General features: G+C 40.2%; 1 protein-coding gene across 11 annotated transcripts in view; it reads left to right on the top strand.

Moving 5' to 3' along the window:
- Positions 1-697: 697 nt before the first annotated feature.
- Positions 698-18181, top strand: part of TMCC1 (transmembrane and coiled-coil domain family 1) — a 251001-nt gene continuing 233517 nt past the window's right edge. For 7 of the 11 annotated variants that reach the window (XM_070574657.1, XM_070574659.1, XM_070574666.1 and 4 more), the window contains exon 1: positions 698-898. The gene's annotated coding sequence lies outside the window, so the exon portion shown is untranslated. The remainder of the gene's footprint in view (positions 899-18181) is intronic. The other 4 variants (XM_070574662.1, XM_070574672.1, XM_070574667.1 and 1 more) reach the window with 4 other exon arrangements.

Consider the following 18181-nt stretch of genomic DNA (forward strand, 5'->3'; position numbering starts at 1 on the left):
TCTTAGCACCATGTACCTCTCAGAAGAGATTTTACTAATTGCAAATTTTAATTTTGTGTGATTCTTCCTTTAGCATTTCCCTTCTTCACGAGATCTAAGTTCATGACGCCAGGAACTGTTTATCCCCACACTGTACTCCCAGTAACGCGAGCAGGGCCTACCACACAGAAGCCTCAATACATAAGTGATGAATGAATAAATGAATTAGGAAAATGGAATAATAAAGGGATAGATTGATGGCTGCTTGTGGTCCCTTCAGGGGTAATGTCGGACGCGAAATAGTAACAGCCTTTGCCGTTTTCCCAGCAGAGGCCGAAAATCTGCTAGATCCGAGAAGGAAGGGAGGCCTTCCGATTCAAAGTTGGGAGAACAGGTGTGTGACCCGGAGCGGCGGCCAGAAATTCGCTCAAAAGTAAACTGCTTCGGGCCCTCGGTCCCAGAAGGAGGGGCAGGGTAACAGCAGCTCCGCTCCTCCAGATTTCGCCCAAGCAGCCCACCATGAGCACCCACCAGCTTAACGCCCAGTGACCGCGTGGGTACTGGGCGGGCGGGCTGGGGGCGGAGCCACGCTTTCCGGGGGCCGCTTCCGCCCCCTGCGGCGTGCGCGTGCCCGTGCCCGCCGCCGCCTCGCGCGTGCGCCGCGGGCCGGGGGCGGAGGTTGTGGGCGGTGGCGGCGGGCGCGCGCGCTCTCGCCCCCACGCGCCGGTTCGCGTTCCCGCGCCGGGGCTGAGGCGGCGGCGGCGGCAGCGGCGGCGGCTGAGACGGCGCGGGGGGAGGGTCGGGAGGGGGGTGGTTGGGGGGGATGGACCGGGCGCGGCGGCCGCAGCGGCAGGACCCGGCGCTGGAGCTCGAGCGACGGAGCTGGCGGCGACGCCGGCTGCTCCTCCCCTCCTCGCCGGTGAGTGAATGCCCCCGCCCCGGACGCCGGCGTCGGCCGCGGCCCCTCACGGCCCCTCCGCCCGGGCGGGGAGCGTCGTGAGGGGAGCGTGGCCAGGCGGCGCCGCCGACGCGGGCCCGGCCTCCAGCTCGCGGCCTGGCGCGGCTCGGACCCTCGGTCGCCCCCGTTCGGAGCTGAAGCGCCGGGCCTAGGACTCGGCCCCCGGCATCCCGCCGGGCCCCTTCCTTCCCGGCTCGCTCCGCTGTCATTTTGACCCTGGGGTTTTCTCCCCACCCCCTCGCCTCGCCCCCTTCCCTGCACCTCCCCCTCCGGCCGCGGCGAGGGAGGGGCGTGTGAGGAGTCGGGCCGAGGCGCCAGGCGCTGTTTGGGAGCTGGCTCTGGTGGGCGTCTGGGGTCCTCGGAGCCCTCGCTCGCCCTGGCGTCCCCAGGAGTTGGCCGCTAGGGCTCAGCCCGTGCCACCTGAAACCAGTTTTGCGCCTTTTGTTTTGGTTTTGGACTTGTCGTTTGAGAGGAGGAGGCAGCCCGCTGTACTGAGACGGGGGAATAGGTGGTGCAGGGTGGGATGTGAGCCTAGGCGGGCTAGGCTTGGCCTCAGAGCGCCTTCTCTGGGCCCTTTGAGGAAGGGAAGAAGGGCGCAGTGAGCTGCACCTTCCCTGAAGGGCTGGAGATGCGCTGATAGCCGCACACCCCTGCTTTTTCAGCCTAAGCAGGAGCGTGTGTAGAGCTGGTCCAGCGGTTGGTTTGGTTCATCTCTTACCAATAATGGTGAGGATCCCCCAGGTGAATCTGCTGCAGGGTTTCTTGAAGGAGCCCGCTTGAGCCGTTGGCTGATTTCCGCCCCTTTTCTTTGGTGATGCCTTATCCGTTAGTCTTGGTAGATCCTAGCAAATGCTTTTGCAGGCTGCCTTTGGCATCCTGACTTGTCAGAGGAAAGGAGGATGCACACACACACTAATACAAAATGGTTGCTATAAGACTGACATACTTATCAGAGGTACCTGTACCATAAGCGTCTCTGTGAAAGATCTGAAATTCTAAATTAGCTAATTCCAAAAAACAAAAAAAAGCACCTAGGGCTTAAAAAGCAGGTAGCTGCTTTAAAATAAAACAGAACTTTGATTTGTTTATGCCTTCTGACCAGTATCTTAAATTTTGGAAGTGATTGGTTAAACCAGATCCTTGTCTTTGAAGTACCTGTGTTTAGAAATCATTGCAAAACCTGGAGGAAAGAACCTTATGAAAATGTTAGTGTGTTAATGACAAGATTCCTTCAGAAGGTAGATACATTTTTTTCTCCACTTGTAGATTGGAAGAGTGAGACTGGAATTGTGAGTAGGTGGTAGTTTTACTGGTGGTGTGTGGCAAACAATGCTTATAGGTGGGATTTTAACTCAACAATACCTTGTCCTCTACCAGCAGAGTCGGCTTGTATTATTTTGAAATCACACACCCACTCTCTGGCTAGTATGGAAAGATTAAAAAGCTGCTTCTGGTCTGTGGGCGGTAACCTTTTAATTTCTAGAGTTTTCAACTGCTTACAGAATAGATTGCTGATCAGCATAAGAAAAATTTAGATATTAAAAATTCATTAGCACATGATCTAGATCTGTTATAATTATGAGCATTTGTGAAGATTTGGCATGGTGGGGGGGCTGTGTACTACGTATGGGAAATGAGATTTCTCATAATATTTGCATGTTAAGGTAAACAAGCACAATGAGCTGACAGACTGTTGTGACACTTTGCAGTAGTTGAGAGAACCTTTTATGAGCACAAAAAAGCCTGTACACTTTGAAAAACCCCAGTGACCTGGACTACTTGGTGACCACCATTACTTTAAGCTGTTTGCTCCTTTTCTCTACTAGAATATTTCTCCTTTTCTGCAAGAGCTTGTATGCCCGTCATATATGTACAAAACCTATAATGACTGAGGGGTTAAGTTTAAACTCCTCGAAGTGGTATTTATGGATCACTCATTAATTTATTCATCAAATATTTATTGAGCCTTTATTTTGTTCCAGGATTTTTTTCTAACTACTGGTTTACAGTGGGGGAACAAAATGGACAGGATCCCTGCCCTCATTCAGCTTTATTCTGTGTGTGTGAGAATGAGGGTAACAAGTAAGCAAATAGGTAATTTCAGATAATGCTATAAATCAGTGATTAGCAAAATTTTTCTGTAAAGCACCAGAAAGTAAATATTTTAGGCTTTTCGGGCCATACTGTCTCTGTTGCAACTACTCAACTCTGTTGTTTTGTGCAAAAGCAGGCACAGGCAGTACATAAACAAGCTTGTCTATGTTCTAATTAAACTTTGGACGCGGAAATCAGAATTTCATATACTTTTCCCATGTCACAAAATATTATTATTCTTTTTGATTTTTTTCAACCATTTAAAAATGTAAAAGCCGTTCTTAGCTCATAGGCCATACAAAAACATCTAGTAAGCCAGATTTGGCCTGCGGGCTATAGTCTGGCCCTTTATAGAGAAAGTTTGCTGGCTCCTGATATGAACTGTGAAGAAAATAAAACAAGCTAAAGTCACAAGTGAGTGACTGGTGGGGGTCGTGGGGAGGCCTCACTAAGGAGAAGATATTTGAATTGTGGCCTAAAAGGTGAAGAGCTTTCCTGGCGAATGAAACAGCAAGTGCAAAGATGCACAGGTGAAAATGAGCTTCTGCTCATTAAATTTCCCCAGCATTGAACTTCCCCATATTGCATGTCCTTCTTGCCTTTGTGTCTTTTTTGATTTCGTTGTTCTTAACTAGGATGCCCTCCTCCTGTCAGGTTTTAAAAGTCTACCCATTGTAGAATCTAAGACTTGGAAGAGATCTTAACTTCTTAACCAATTGCTCTGTTCTAAAATGTTCTCAGTGATTTTTCAGCCTCCTTTTGAACGCCATTGATGACAGAAAATTCATTACTTTGAAGTAGCCTGTGCCATTTTTAGATAGCTCTAATTGTTAGAGTGTTCTTCTTCATGTTGTGATAGGATTCAACCTTTCTGCTTCCTTTCCCTGATGCTGCCTTACAGGGCCCGTAGAGTAAGCCCGCATTGGGGTTGTACCTCCTCCCCAGGATTCCATTCTAAAGTCAGTGCATGAGACAAAAATTACATAAGTTGAAAAGTATACTTGAGAATCCTTTAAATTGCTTAAAAGTATGGTGTGCATGTTTTTGTATATATAATTGTATGTAATTCTTGTGCGCTTTACAGACTGAAAGCCACCATTCTTGATTGAAGGAAGGAGCAAGAGGCAAAAAATTATGTAGATATGTAGGTCTTCAAATAATTTTGTTTTTTAAAACAGCTGTCAAATTCCTATCAGAGTGGGGGATGGTGGAGAATTTTAACATGTTCCTGCTTCCTTGCAGGGTTTATTACATTTTTACATGAAGCCTCTATTAATTAACTAATGTTTATAGAAGTGTTGTGTATATTAAACAAAATAAAATGTATAGGGGCACCTGGCACATGGTAAGTGGTCAATAAATGTTTGCAGGATTTGAATCTGAATTCTTGCATCATTGGGCTCACATGCACACTGTCCTTTGAAAAGTTGTAGAGAAGAACTTGGCCACCTGCTTCCTGTCTTTCCAAATTGACATTTCCTGTTGTGGCTCTATTGAACAGCTGTCACTCTCTGTGTCCTTGAGTGTTGGTCACATTTTACCAGAGGTCAACTAGTAAGTTAGATGGGCATATGATGTAACTCTATTAGTTCTGCCACGTGACCCTTAAAGTATTTCAACACTGCTGTTATGTCTCCCATTTAAGCCTTCACTTTTCAGGGCAAAGTATTTTCATTTCTTTTAGTTTTTTCTTATTTCTTGACCCTTATGGTTCTGATAAGTGTACCAATTTATCATTATTCTTCTTTACTTTGGTACCCTGAAGTACCTTTTAAGATACAAACCAAGTTTTGTCTCCTTAATGAAGTCTTCCCTCATAATTCTAGACCTTCTCTATATTCCTAATATACTTTTAGCTGTACTTCTCAATTTAATATTTTCTTATTTTTGTATTTTATACTTGTTTCATGAGCATCTGTCTTACCTCACGATGACACAGCGAGCTTCTTGAGGGCCAAGAGCATATTTTAGGCATTTTTTGTTTCCTGCCTGCACTGAGTAAAATTTCAGGCATACAGTGGATCATAATTAGCTTACAATTTTTTAAAAGTAAAGTTTCTGGGGGCTGGCCCCGTGGCCGAGTGGTTAAGTTCGCGCGCTCTGCTGCAGGCGGCCCAGTGTTTCGTTGGTTCGAATCCTGGGTGCGGACATGGCACTGCTCATCAAACCACGCTGAGGCAGCGTCCCACATGCCACAACTAGAAGGACCCACAACGAAGAATATACAACTATGTACCAGGGGGCTTTGGGGAGAAAAAGGAAAATAAAATAAAATCTTAAAAAAAAAAATCAAGCCAAAGAAATATATTTAAAAAAAAAAAAGTAAAGTTTCTGTTTTAGAACAGCGTTAGATTTAGTAAATTATTATGAAGATGGTACAGAGAGTTCCTGGCTATCCCATACCCGGTTTCCTTTATTATTAACATCTTACATTAGTGTGGCACATAGGTCACAATTAATGAACCAGTATTGATTGATATATTATTACTTAGAAGTTTATACCTCATTTAAGAGTGACGTAGTTTTTTCCTCAATGTCCTTTTTTGTGTTCCAGGATCCCATTCAGGATGCCGTGTTACATTTATTAGTCATGTCTCCTTAACTTCTCTTGGTTGTGACAATTTCTCAGACTTGTTTTTAGTGACCTTGCCAATTTTGAAGATAACTGGTCAGGTATTTTTTACAGTGTCCTTCAGTTGGGATTTGCCTGAGGTTTTTCTAATGATGAGACTGATGTAATCTGATTTTGGAAGGAAGACCGCAGAGGTAAAGTGTCTTCTCATCAAGTATCCAGAGTACATACTGCTGATATGACTTATCAGTGTTGATGTTAACCTTCATCACCTGGCTTGAGGTAGTGTTTGTTTTCTCCACTGTAAAGTTACCCTATTGTTCTTCCCTTCTTATACTATACTCTGGAAGAAAGACACCATACATAGCCCAGACTTAATTAGTAATGAGTTATGCTTCACCGCCTTAAAGGTAGAGTATCTGCATAAATTTCGTTGCTCAGGTTGTTCCAGCTTTGGCCATTTGGAGCTCTCTCAGTTGTCTCCTGTATCCCTTTCCTTTGACATACTCCTGTGATTGTGTGTGTGTGTGTAAGCTTGCACTTTCTTTCTGGCAACATAAAATGCTTCAGGCTCATCTTTTATATGTCATGCTCCCGTCCTATTCTCAGTCATTTTCTCAAGGAGCTCTAGTTCCTTTAATTGGAAAATGGTATTAGAAACCAAGATCTGGCTGCTAGATGTGCTCAGTTGCTGCTAGCTTATTGTTGCTTCTAGGTCCTCTGAGTGACAGAGGAAGGACAGAGGTGTGTTTATATTAAGCTATGTATATATACATATCTGTAAATATTTCTGTATGTAACCATTGTCTCTATAGTAAGCTAAACATGAATTTATACTGATGTCTCCCACTCTACTTCCTTACATGGATCATTCTAACCTCCTCCACTTCACCATTGAGAAATCTGGCTCCCACCCCTGCCATCCATTTACTTAATTCTTCAGTTCCAGTATACATGTGTGGTGATTTCAGAATTGTTAATTTGTGCTCCTGTAGAAATTGTTTGTCGGCTGCAGTACAGTGCTTATATACTGTACTGTATTCCTTTTGGCTTTAGTCTTGTGGACTCCACTCATTTCCAGCATTGCTTAGGTCAATACCTTATTCCTATACCTCCTTTGTGCTTATGCTTTACAGTTTTATGTGTTTTGACAAATTTTTAATGTCTTACATTCACCATTACTGTATCATATAGAATAATTTCACTGTTATAAAAAATTTGTGCCTCACCTATTTCACTCTCCCCATACCAACCCTTGGCAACCACTGGTCTATTTAGTGTCTCTATAGTTTTGCCTTTTCCAGAATGTCAGTATATTAAATTTTAAAAAGTATTTTTGAATGATTTTTATGAACACAGCGTTTTGTTAAGTAGTGGGAGAAACAGGTACTAGATAACTAAACTTGGAAAGATATGTATTTTTTCTATTGAGGTAAAATTCACATATAAAATTCATCATTTTAACTATTTAATGTGTACAGTTCAGAGGCTTTGAGTACATTTGCAGTGTTGTGAAACCATCACCACTATCTAATTCTAGAACATAGTCATCACCCCTAAAAGAAACCTCATATCCATTAAGCAGTCCCTCTCCCCATCCTCTGGCAATCACTAGTTTGATTTCTGTCCCTATGGATTTGTCTGTTCTGGACATTTCATTTAAATGAAATCATGTAATATATGGCCTTTTGTTTTTGGCTTCATGTTTTTAAGATTCATCCATGTTGTAGCATGTTTCAGTACTTAATTCCTTTCTTCTGGCTGAATAATAATATATTGTATGGCTATATCACCCTTTGTTTACCCATTCATCAGTGGATGGACATTTGAGTTGTTTTCACTTTTTGTCTGCTATGGATAATGCTGCTGTGAACATTTGTGTGGAAGTTTTTGTTTGCACATATATTTTAAATTCTCTGGGGTATATAACTAATGTATATCTTAAAGTTACTCAATGGATTACTTGTAGAGTGCTGAAAGAATGCTACATTCTCTCTGCATGGTATTCATCAGTTACTGAAATCCTGTTGTCTTTTTTATTTTACTATTATTTTTTAATTTTTAAAATGGAGGTAACATTCGTTCATAACGTTATATAAATTTCAAGTGTTACATCATTATATTACGATTTCTGTGTAGACTATATCATGTTTACCACCCAAAGACTAATTACCATCCATCGCCAAACACAGGGGCCCGTACTCCTTTTGCCCTCCTCCCTCCCCCTTCCCCTCTGGTAACCACCAATCTAATCTCCGTATCTATGTGTTTGTTTGTTGTTGTTGTTTTTATCTTCTGTTTGAGTGAGATCATATGGTATTTGACTTTCTCTACCTGACTTTTTTCACTTAGAATAATACCCTCAACTTCCATCCATGTTGTTGCAAATGTCAAGATTTCATCTTTTTTTATAGATGAGTAGTATTCCATTCTCTATATATACCACATCTTCTTTAGCCACTCATCCCGTGATGGGCATTTAGGTTGTTTCCAAGTCTTTGCTATTGTGAATAGTGCCGTAGTGAACATAGGAATGCATGTATCTTTATGCATTTGGGTTTTCGTGTTCTTTGCATAAATGCTCAGCAGTGGAATAGCTGGATCATCTGGTAGTTCTATTCTAAATTTTTTGAGGAATCTCAGTACTGTTTTCCATAGTGACTGTACCAGTTTGCATTTACACTAGCAGTGTACTGGGGTTCCCTTTTCTCCACATTCTTTCCAACACTTGTTATTTCTTGTCTTTTTAATAATAGCCATTCTGATGGGCATGAAGTGATATCTCATTGTGGTTTTGGTTTGTATTTCCCTAATAATTAGTGATGTTCGTGAAGATCTTTTCATGTGCCTGTTGACTATCTGTATATCTCTGGAAAAATGTCTGTTCAGATCTTTTGCCCCCTTTTTTTTGAGGAAGATTAGCCCTGAGCTAACATCTGCTGCCAGTCTTCCTCTTTTTGCTGAGGAAGACTGGCCCTGAGCTAACATCCATGCCCATCTTCCTCTACTTTCTATGTGGGATGCCTGCCACAGCATAGCTTAACAAGTATGCATAGGTCCGCACCTGGGATCTGAACTGGCAAATCCTGGGCTGTCGAAGCAGAATGTGTGAACTTAACCACTGTGCCACCAGGCCGGCCCCTTTTGCCCATTTTTTAATTGGGTTGTTTGTTTTTTTGTTGTTGTGGTATGTGAGTTCTTTATATATTTTGGATATTAACCGCTTATCAGATATATGCTTGCAAATATTTCTCCCATTTGTTAGGTTGTCTTTTCGTTTTGTTGATGGTTTCCTTTGCTGTGCAGAAGCTTTTTAGTTTGATGTAGTCCCATTTATTTTTTCTTTTGTTTCCCTTGCCTAGTCAGACATGATATTTGAAAATATGCCGTTAAGACCGGTGTTGAAGAGCATACTGCCTGTGTTTTCTTCTAAAAGTTTTATGGTTTCAGGTCTTACATTCAAGTCTTTAATCCATTTTCAGTTAATTTTTGTGTATGGTGTAAGACAGTGGTCTACTTTCATTCCTTTGCTTGTGGCTGTCCAGTTTTCCCAGCACCATTTATTGAAGAGACTTTCCTTTCTCCATTGTATGTTCTTGGCTCCCTTGTCGAAAATTAGATAAGTGGGTTTATTTTTGGGCTCTTGATTCTGTCCCATGGATCTGTTTGTTTTTGTGCCAGTACCATGCTTTTTTGGTTACTATAGCTTTGTAGTATATTTTGAAATTAGGGAATGTGATACCTCCAGGTTTGTTCTTTTTTCTCAGGATTCCTGTGGCTATTTGGGGCCTTTTGTTGTTCCATATAAATTTTAGGATTCTTTGTTCTATTTCCATGAAAAATGTCATTGGAACTTTGATAGGGCTTACATTGAATCTGTAGATTGCTTTAGGAAGTATGGACATTTTAACCATGTCAGTTCTTCCAATCCAAGAGCATGAAATATCTTTCCATTTCTTTGTGTCTTCCTCAATTTTTTTTTTGCTGACGAAGATTTGCCTTGAGCTAACATCTGTGCCAGTCTTCCTTTATTTTGTGTGTGGGTCACCACCACAGCATGGTTGCTGACGAGTGGTTTAGGTCCACGCCCAGGAACTGAACCTGGGCTGCCAAAGAGCATGCCGAACTTAACCACTAGGCCACGGGGCCAGCTCCCTGTGTCGTCTTCAGTTTCTTTCAGCAGTGTTTTATAGTTTTGAGTGTATAGATCTTTCATCTCTTTGGTTAAATTTATTCCCAGGTATTTTATTCTTTTTGTAGCAATTGTAAATGGGATTGATTCTTAATTTCTCTTTTGACTATTTTGTTGTTAGTTTATAGACTTGCAACTGATTTTTGTATGTTGATTTTGTATTCTGCAACTTTACCATATTCATTTATTATTTCTAAAAGTTTTTTGGTGGATTCTTTGGGGTTTTCTATGTATAGAATCATGTCTTCTGCAAATAGTGACAGTTTCACTTCTTCCTTTCCAGTTTGGAGCCCTTTTATTTCTCTTTCTTGCCCGATACCTCTGGCTAGGACTTCCAATACTATGTTGAATAAGTGGGCAACTTTGTCTGGTTCTTGTTCTTAAAGGGATAGCTTTCAGTTTTTCCCTGTTGAGTGTGTTATTATCTGTGGGTTTGTAATATATTGCCTTTATTATGTTGGGATACTTTCCTTCTATAGCCATTTTATTGAGAGTTTTTATCATAAATGGATGCTGTATCTTGTCAGATGCTTTCTCTGTATTTATTGAGATGATCATGTGATTTTTATTCTTCATTTTGTTAATGTGGTGTATCATGTTGATTGAATTGTGGATATTGAACCATCCCTGCATCCCTGGAATAAATCTCACTTGATCATGGTGTATTATCTTTTTAATTTGTTGTGTTCGATTTGCTAATATTTTGTTGAGGATTTTTGCATCTATGTTCATCAGTGATATTGGCCTGTAATTTTATTTTTTTGTGTTGTCTTTGTCTGGTTTAAGGGTAATGTTGGCCTTGTAGAATGAGTTAGGAAGCTTCCCTTCCTCTTCAATTTCTCGGAAGAGTTTGAAAGCTTAGGCGTTGCATGTTTGGTAGAATTCACCAGGAAAGCCATCTGATCCTAGACTTTTATTTTGGGGGAGGTTTTTTATTTCTGTTTTGATCTCCTTACTGGTGATTGGTCTGTTTAAATTCTCTATTTCTTCTTGATTCAGTTTTGGAAGGTTGTATGATTCTAAGAATTTGTCTGTTTCTTCAGATTATCCAATTTGTTGGCATATAACTTTTCATAGTACTCTTGTAATCTTTTGTATTTCTGAGATGTCTGTTGTAATTTCTCCTCTTTTGTTTCTGATTTATTTGCGCCTTCTCTCTTTTTTCGTGGTGAATCCAGATAAAAGTGTGTCAATTTTGTTTATCTTTTCAAAGAACCAGCTCTTAGTTTTATTGATGTTTTTCTATTTATTTTGAGTCTCTATTTTGTTTATTTCTGCTCTGCTTTTTATTATTTCCTTCCTTCTACTGATTTTGGGCTTTGTTTGTTCTTTTTGTAGTTCCTGTAGGTGGACTATTATATTGTTTATTTGAGATTTTTCTTGTTTGTTGAGGGAGGCCTGTATTGGTGTAAACTTCCCTCTCAAAACCACTTTTGCTGTAGCCCATAAATTTTGGCATGTCGTATTTTCATTTTCATTTGTCTCCAGGTATTTGTTAATTTCTCCTGTGATTTCTTTGTTGACTCAGTCATTGTCTAGTAGCATTTTGTTTAATCTCCACATATTTGTGGCTTTTCTGATTTTCTTCCTGTAATTGATTTCTAGTTTCATACCATTGTGGTCAGAAAAGATGCTTGGTATTATTTCAGTCTTCTTAAATTTATGGAAACTTGTTTTGTGGCCTAATACGTGATCTGTCCTGGAGAATGTTCCATGCGCATTCAAACAGAATATGTTTTCTATGATTTTTGGATGCAGTGTTTTGTATATATCTATTAAGTCCATCTGATTTAATGTGTCATTTAAGGCCAGTGTTTCCTTGTTGATCTTCTGTTTGGATGGCCTATCCATTGATGTAAGTGGAGTGTTAAAGTCCCCTACTTTTATTGTGTTACTATTTCTCCCTTTTTGTGTGTTAATAATTGCTTTGTATATTTAGGTGCTCCTATGTTGGGTGCATAGATATTTACAAGTGTTATATCCTCTTGTTGGATTATTCCTTTTATCATTATGTAGTGCCCTTCTTTGTCTCTTGCTACAGTTTTTGTTTTAAAGCCTCTTTTGTCTTATATAAGTATTGCAACCCCGTGTTTTTTTCATTGCCATTTGCATGGATTATCTTTTTCCATCATTTCACTTCCAGTTGTCTCTTTAGGTCTGAAGTGTTCTCTTGTGTGTAGCATACATATGGGTCTTGTTTTTTTTATTCAATCAGCCACCCTCTGCCTTTTGATTGCAGCATTTAGTCCATTGAGATTTAAAGTAGCTATTGATAAGAATGTACTTATTGCCATTTTGTTACCTTTTCTGGATGTTTTAGTAGTTCTTCTCTGTTCCTTTCTTCTTCTCTTGCTCTCCTCCCTTATGGTTTTATGGCTTTCTTTAGTATTATGTTTGGGTCCCTTTCTGTTAATTTTTTGTGTGTTTATTATAGGTTTCTGGTTTGTGATTACCATGAGGTTCATAATAATAACCTATGTATGTAGCAATCTATATTAAGTTGATGGTCTCTTTAGTTTGACCTCTTGCTAAAAGCTCTGATCTTTTACTCCCCTTCTCCCACATTTTTAAACCTCTTTGGTGTATGTGTGTGTGCGTGTTGTTAACCTCTTGTGTTAGAAATAGATAATTTTATTACTTTTGTCTTTTGACCCTTCATAGTAGCTTCATAGGTGGTTGATCTGCTACCTTTACCGTATATTTGCCTTCATCAATGATTTTATTACTATTTTTTCATCATTTTCTTATTCCTACTTGTGGTCTCTTTTTTTCCTACTTAAATAAGTCCTTTTAGCATTTCTTCTAGGACTGGTTTATTGATAAACTCCTTTAGTGTTATGCTTGTCTGGAAAATTCTTTCTCTCTCTATCCATTCTGAATGATAACCTTGCTGGGTAGAGTATTCTTGGCTGTAGATTTTTTCCTTTCAGCACTTTAAGTATATCGTGCCACTCCGTTCTGGCTTATAAGGTTTCTGTTGAGAAGGCAGCTGATAGCCTTGTGGGGTTTCCTTTGTATGTAACTTGTTGCCTTTCTCTTGCAGCTTTTAGGATTCTCTCTTTGTGTTTAGTTCTTGACGTTTTAATTATGATGTTTCTTGGTGTGGGCTTTGGGTTTATCTTGTTTGGTGCTCTCTGTGCTTCCTGTACCTGGGTGTCTGTTTCTTTCCTTAGATCAGGAAAGTTTTTAGCTATTATTTCTTTGGATAGATTCTCTGCCCTTTTGTCTCTCTCTTCTCCTTCTGGGACACCTATGGTAGCGGATGTTAGTGCATTTGATGTTGTCCCAGAGGTCCCTTAGACTGTCCTCGTTCTTTTTAATTCCTTTTTCTGTTCAGCTTGGGTGATTTCCGCCTGTCGTTCTTCCAGCTCACTGATCCATTCTTCTGTATCATCTGGTCTGCTTTTGATTCCCTTTAATGAGTTTTTGATTTCCATTATTGTATTCTTCAGTTCTGATTGGTTCTTTTTTATATTTTACAACTCTTTGTTGAAGTTCTCATTGTGTTCATCTATTCTTCTCCCAAAATCAGTGAGTATCCTTATGACTAGTTTTTACTCTTTATCAGGTAGATTGTTTATCTCTGTTTTGTTTAGTTCTTTTTCTGAGGATTTTCCTTTTCCCTTATTTGGAACATATTCCTTTGTCTCCTCTTTTTGCCTTTTTCTCTGTGCTTATATCTATGTTTTAGGTAGATCAGCTACATCTCCTGATCTTGGAGAAGTGGCCTTATATAAGAGATGCCTTATGAGGCCCAGCATTGTACTTCCCTCTTGTTACCAGTTCCAGATGTTCCGGGAGTGTCCCCTGTGTGCGCCATGTGTCCTGTTGTAGCAGGGTTGCTGTTTCTGCAGGTGCACAGGAAGGCTAGGCTGTCTTCCTGGCCAGCTGGTTGTAAGGCTCAGCTGCATGTGGCTGCTACAGTCCTTTCAGTCACTTTATTGGGCAGGGGGAGTCCCAGCACAGTTGGCTGCAAGTTCTAATAGCACATTCCTGCTGCAGTTTTTCTGTTAAGTGAGTAGGCTCCCATTGTGGCTGGTTGGTAGCCTCTGGGGCTCACAATGGCTGTAAGGCTGTTGTCAACTCTCTCAGTAGTGCAGCTGTGTGGGGCCGACCCCAGGTGTGCCAGCACACAGTTGTTTCAGGCATTGATAGTTATCGCAGATCCCCTATATGGCTGGGAAGCACAAGTCTGCTGCAACTGACAAGCCCCACCACCTGCGGGCCCACACACCCTGTCTATGCAGTCCTGCCTCGTGTGCATGCCCCGTCCAACTGAAATGCACGCCACTCACCCTGCTGCAGAGGCCTCAGACACTCCATCAATGACAGGCCTGCCCATCATGCACGCCCTGCCCTGCAAAGGTGGACTCACTCACCTTGCTGCAGAGGTCCTACACCCCCTGTCTATGCAGGTCCACTAGTTGTCTGAGGGCTTGCTGGTAGGTGGGGCCTGTACCTAGGGCAGGCTGTCTGTCCTGGCTGAGCTGGATTAAATCAGTGCTCTAGTGGTTGGGGCAAACAACCCCTGTGCTAACAGGCCAGGGGAAGACTCCAATGGCATCTGCCAGCGTCTCTGTCAGTATACCTGTACTAGGTCACAATAATGGCTGCCACCAATGTCTCAGTCCCTGGGAAGGTGGTCCCAGCCACCTCCTGTCTCCCTGAGATATGCCCAGAGCCTATTAAGTGAGTCTGTTTTCACCAAAGAACCATGTACCTTTTTGTGATTTTGTGTTGCTTTCCAGAACTGGTGAATTTGTATGTGAGCCCTAGCTTGCTCTTATGTTTCAGAGCTTTTCTGGGTGTATCCCCCGTTGTTGTTAATAGCAAAGCCAAATATTATGATACTTGTCTCAGTTGTGCTGAGTTCAAAAGCTGCTCGTTGTGGCATAGCTCTCCCACTTAGATCCCCTGCTCCTCTAGGGAGAGCTTCATACCTTAAGACTGATCCCGTCTGTGAAGTGCTGTGGCTAGAATGTGTCTTTTTTCATCTCCAGAAAAATATTTCTGCCTCTTCCTCCTCAATCAGCACTGTCCCTTGCTGTGGGTTCTTTTTATCCAGTTTCTGGTTCTCTCTCGGGTAATTGTTCCAGGGATAATTGTAAATTTGTTGTGTCCATGGGAGGAGGTGAGTTCAGAGTCTGCTTACATCGCCATCTTCCCAGCAGTCTTCTCCCTATTGTCTTTACAGACTAAAGAATTTTGGTCCAGATGGGGTAGCAGTAGGTAGCCTTCTCCTAGAATTTTACCAGAAGAACATCCTGAGTTATGTTGTGTGTCATTTAGTTATCTTTCTGAGATTAGCAAATAGTTTCTCACTGTAAAGTTGGATTATCAGATCTGCTTGTGGTCTCAAGGAATCTGAGTGTATGAATTATGTTTAACATCATATATTCAGAGGAATAGTAGGCAGGATTCCCATTCTTAATCTCTTTGGCATCAGTGATATTACAGAGGTTTTATTCTTACCATATTCCCTCTGAGGTTTGGACCATAATAGAGTGGCATTAAATATTACTGTTTTCTTTTTCCTATTTCAGCACCCAACCCTGAAGCTTTGTTTTGCAGTTATTGCTTTGACATCTTTGTTTGGATAAGTTTATTTTCCTCAGGAAGACTTAGCAAAAGTTTTCTTCTTTTCCAGTTTTGGTTAACCTGACCAATTCGTTGAAACCTAATGTTTTTCAGACTTCTTGAAAGCAAGGAACGTTCTTTGCTGTCTTTGTAGCTTACTTCTACGTGACTTTGGGGTTCCCCAGAGACAATAGAAAATAGATAAATTATATATTAATCATCATCATACTTTATCCCGAGGAATATCTCTGTATGCAAGCCCTTTAAAAGGATTTGTGTAACAGAACAGTAGGGTGGAACCAAGATTTTAATTTTACTTTTCTAAAAGACTTACTTTCTTTACTGGGCAAATAGCTTGGACCTTTGCATTTCTTTTTGTACAAAGGGTAACTCTCTAATTTACAAGAATGTTGTGATGGGAAAGGACTTCTATGAATCAAAGTACTTTATTATTTTTTTGGAAGATGGGCATTTTGGAAGATATGTGTATTATGAAAATTCTTGTTAGTGCTTTTTTCTTTATTTTAAAAATGTAAATGAATCTACTCTTTCATTATAGTAAAAACTTTCATCAAGTACTGTGTGTGTATTCTCTTTACCGTTTGCAGTGCTCTTCATTTTTCTGTGTAGTTCCACATTTCTACCTGGTACATTTCCCTTCAGAACAAAGGACTTTTTTTGACCTTTCTCATGGTGCAGGTTTACTGATGATGAATTCTTTCAGCTTTTGTGTGTCTGAAGAAGTGTTTAGTTTGCCTTGAATTATAGAAGCTGTTTTCTCTGGATATAGAATTTTAGGTTGACAATCTTTTTCTCCCCCAGTACTTTAAAGATGTTGCTTCACTGTCTTCTGGCCTGCATTATTTCTGATGAAAAGTCTGCTGCCATTCTTATCTTTATCCCTCTGTACATGATATGTGTTTTTTCTTTTGGCTTCCTTTTCTTTTTCTTTCACTTTTTAAAAATTCTGGTATAATACATGTAACATAAAATGTACCCATCTTAACTATCTTTAAGTGTACCATTCAGTGGTATTAAGTGCATTCGTGTCATTGTGTGACCGTTACAATCATCTACCTCCAGAACTCTCTTAATCTTGCAGAACTGAAACTACCTATTAAACAATAACTCCCCATTCCTCTTTTTCCCTAGCCCCTGGTAACCACCATTATTCTTTCTGTCTCTATGATTCTGTCTACTTTAGGTACCTCATATAAGTGGAATCATACAGTATTTGTCTTTTTGTGACTGGCTTATTTAACTTAGCATAATGTCTTCAAGGTTCATCCATGTTGCAGCATGTGTCAGAATTTCCTTCCTTTTTAAGGCCGAATAATATTCCATTGCACGCATATACTGCATTTTTCTTATCCATTCATCTATTGATGGACTCTTGGGTTGTTTCCATGTTTTAGTTATTGTGAATAATGCTGCTCTGAACATAGTTGTACAAATATTTCTTTGAGATCCTGCTTTGAGTTTATTTGAGCATATACCCAGAGGTGGAAATGCTGGATCGTATAGTAATTCTGTTTAAATTTTCAGGAACTGTCATACTGTTTCCCACAGTGACTGTACATTCCCACCAACAGTGCATAAGGTTTGCAAGTTCCCACATTTTTGCCAACATTGTTATTTTCTTTCTTTCTTTCTTTTTTCTTCTGCTAGTAGCTACCCTAATGAGTATGAGATGGTATCTCATTGTGGTTTTGATATGCATTTCCTTATTATTAGTTATGTTGAGTATCCTTCATGTGCTAATATATCTTCTTTGGACAAATGTCTTTTTAAGTCATTTGCCCGTTTTTGAATTGCATTTTTTGTGGTTGTTGAGTTGTAGATGTTCTTTCTGTGTCCTGGATATTAATTACTTATACACGATTTGCAAGTATTTTCTCCCATTCTGTATTCCTCTGGCTGCTTTTAATATTTTTTTCGTTATCTCTGGTTTTAAGTATTTGATTTTGGTTATTTCTTGGTGGAGTTTTAGTTTTCTTCATGTTTTTTGTGCTTGGTTTTTGTTGAGCTTCTTGGATCTGTAGGTTTATAATTTTCATCAAGTTTGGAAAATTTTTGTATATTATTTCTTCAAATCCCCCTGCCTCACCCCAAGATACCAATTACACATACATTATTAGGCTCCTTGAATTTTTCCTATAGCTCACTGATAACTCTGCTCTTTTTTCTCAGCCTTCTTGTTTTCCATGTTTCATTCTGGATAGTTTCTATTGTTATGTCTTTACATTCACTATTCTTTTCTTTTGCATTGTCTTATCTGCTGTTAATCTCATTCACTGTATTTCATTTTAGCCTACTATATATTCTATGATTTGTAGTTTGATAGAAGTGCATTGATGTGGCAGGTGTTAAGAAATACTGCCTTACTTTCTGCCAAAATACAATAGATTCCTAATTCTGTAAGATAGGGTGCACAAAACCACTCTGTGTGTCAAATTAACTTTGATGTCCCAGTTTCCAAATTAACTGCTTTACTGCCAGATCTACATATGTATTTTTTGCAGTATTATTCTGTATTTTCTGCTGACATAGACATCTGCATCAGTTCTAAAATACTTGTTTTATAAGGCACCAGAGTGCTTGATGTGTTTGCTGGACTACCTAATATTATTTGTCTGTGTTTGGTTGCATAATATGACCATCATCTTGCGATAAAAAACGTGAAATAGATTTTATATTTTGTTCACCATACTGCTTGTTTATTATTATTATTATTATTTTTTTTTTTGAGGAAGATTAGCCCTGAGCTAACTACTGCCAATCCTCCTCTTTTTGCTGAGGAAGACTGGCC

This window comes from Equus przewalskii, chromosome 15 (assembly GCF_037783145.1).
Source record: "Equus przewalskii isolate Varuska chromosome 15, EquPr2, whole genome shotgun sequence".
Lineage (NCBI taxonomy): Eukaryota > Metazoa > Chordata > Mammalia > Perissodactyla > Equidae > Equus > Equus przewalskii.